Source organism: Crocodylus porosus, unplaced genomic scaffold, assembly GCF_001723895.1.
Source record: "Crocodylus porosus isolate Cpor-Errol unplaced genomic scaffold, CroPor_comp1, whole genome shotgun sequence".
NCBI classification, from domain to species: Eukaryota; Metazoa; Chordata; order Crocodylia; family Crocodylidae; genus Crocodylus; species Crocodylus porosus.
The window spans coordinates 22,881,754-22,884,121 of NW_017728915.1; the positions used below are offsets into that span (position 1 = coordinate 22,881,754).

At 34.0% G+C, this 2,368-nt stretch overlaps 1 long non-coding RNA gene across 1 annotated transcript in view; it reads right to left on the reverse strand.

Annotated features, from left to right (window-relative positions):
• The window catches only part of LOC109310582, a 189,992-nt gene extending 188,927 nt beyond the window's left edge, over positions 1 to 1,065 (reverse strand). Inside the window, exon 1 of the long non-coding RNA XR_002101263.1 lies at positions 941 to 1,065. This is a non-coding gene — a long non-coding RNA (uncharacterized LOC109310582). The remainder of the gene's footprint in view (positions 1 to 940) is intronic.
• Between the last annotated feature and the right edge of the window lie 1,303 nt (positions 1,066 to 2,368).

Here is a 2,368-nt window from a genome sequence, read left to right on the forward strand (position 1 = left end):
TATATACATACAGTAGAATACCATATAGGTATTTACATAGATAAATATGGACCTGGTAGCATTGGCCTTGAAAGTTTCTACTATGAACATCAAAAAGTTCTGGTTGGGTGCATCAAAAGGCAGCATATTTCTACATTTTTGTCTTAACTATATTTCCCCTCTATAAGCTAGCATCATACCAAATCTTACATAGTAGGGTGAAACATCACTTGACTCTGTATGGAATAGCCATATTGAAACAATTCTTCAGAATGGTAGTAAAACCACTCTGCTAGAGAGGGTCACTTTTCTGAAGTATCATACAACTACCCCCTAATTATTTGGGATTAGAAACACACAACAAATGGTAGTTGTTCTGGCTACAGTAGTTATTTCAAATTCCAGCTCATATTACATTCTGCCAACCAAAATTCTCATTTTACTTCTTCTTAGATAAGAATACTCTTTAATTTCTCTCACTAAGAATTGCGTTCCTTGTGTAATGATTGAAATTTCATTGATGAGCAGAGTGATACCCAGTATCACAAACCCCATGTTTAACAACTGTAGGTTTGTAAAGCACTAAGAATTTATTATATTAAAAGCACTTACAAGATGAAAAATTCTCATTACTATCAATGCTAATGGGTCAAAATGTATTTTATTCCAAACTGTTCTACATGTTTCACACATTCCTAAAACATAAAGTATATCCTATGTTATAGCAACAGACCAAACTGAATACTCTAAACCATAATCATTGCAAATTGCAGCACTGACATCTTTGAATTAAAATTGCACAAGGATTCACATTTAAGTTGTTTTAACTACTATCAACAGTCATTTGACATATTGTGGGATCAGACTAATTTTTAAGATGAAGATAATATTCTTCCCCCTGTATTTCATTAGTAAGAATCATTTGGATAAAAACAGAGCTCTAGTTTTGAAATCTACTCACTTGCCAGAGAGAACTGTTTAGAGTTTCTCTGTGGTGTAACAAGCTGTGAATGACAGTGTTCACTCTTATTTCTCAAGAGCATAGCTTTGTCATCTACCACTGTGGTCCCAACAAAGGAAAATCCAGATGTCTGCAAATTAAAGGAGAGCTGGATGACATTCGGCTGTTAAGGCTCTGCATACATAAATCATTGTAATAAGAGAAGATTGTTATATTAACCTTTGTCACGCAATTTTCTTTTTCTTTTGTAAGAAATACGAAAAACAACAAATTAGGTAGCACAATAATTCTATTTTAAATCAGAATGACTTAGAGCTCTTTTCTCCCCTTGATGCCTACATATAATTCCCATTCATTGGGAATTTCACATATGCCTCAAAAGAAGTTAAACTGTGAGCACATATGAAAATACTTCTGCACACTTCAAATGCCATCTTGCTATAGAGACAAAAAGCACATAGAAGCTTTCCAAATACATCATAATTCTAAAAGAATGATCACAGGAAGTCATGAAATCTAACCCTGGCCCTATAGGCATCATGCTTCATGCATTATTTCTCTGCCTCATTTATCCCACCTGGAAAATAGGATACTACTACTTAACTTTCTCAACAGTTATAGTGCAATCTCTGTGCCAGTGTACAGTCCCAATGGCTTCAATACACAAGTGTAAAAATGCATCCATGCAGAATCGTCAGGTTTGGGACCTTGACTTCAGTAAAGTCTGTGTGAAAATGCTTTTCTGAACAGAGATGATAATACTGCGATTATGAGTGGATATCTTACCTAATAACTTTTTAGCGAACATGCTTTATAGCAAGCTAAGACATCCCTAAAAAGTATTATTAGAGATAAATTAAATCAAACTTTGTTTTCTCACAGAAGTGATTTACTTTGAGAAGTTTAAAAACATTACAGGAACTTTAACTCAATGTCTGTCTTTTTCTGCAATATTACTTTCTACCTTAACATGCATTTTCCATATAACCACATTAAATCATTCTCTAATTATTCCTAACTCTACCCCTGGACAAGTTAGCCTATTTTCTCACAATAAATATTTCTACTTTGTTGTAAAACTCATCATCCCAATCACGTTTTCCTCCACTGGCAAGGTATAGATGGCTGGGCATAGGAAACATGAAAAAGATTACATGAAGATTTTTGATGCCTGTAAAATGGATCCAAAATCATGACCTCAAAGTGGGACTCCAGAACTGCTATGATCATTCCTGGTTAATTATAAAAACAAAACTAATGATCAGAACTGATTTGGGGCACTTCTGGCACTCAACTGCACTCAATTTTTGACATTCATTGTACTTCAATTTTTGAAAATGTCACAAAATGCCTTGAATAGAAAATAGGTATCTAATCTATACACCTGAGTCATCACATGGTGTATATCATTTAAGCAAAACCTGTAAG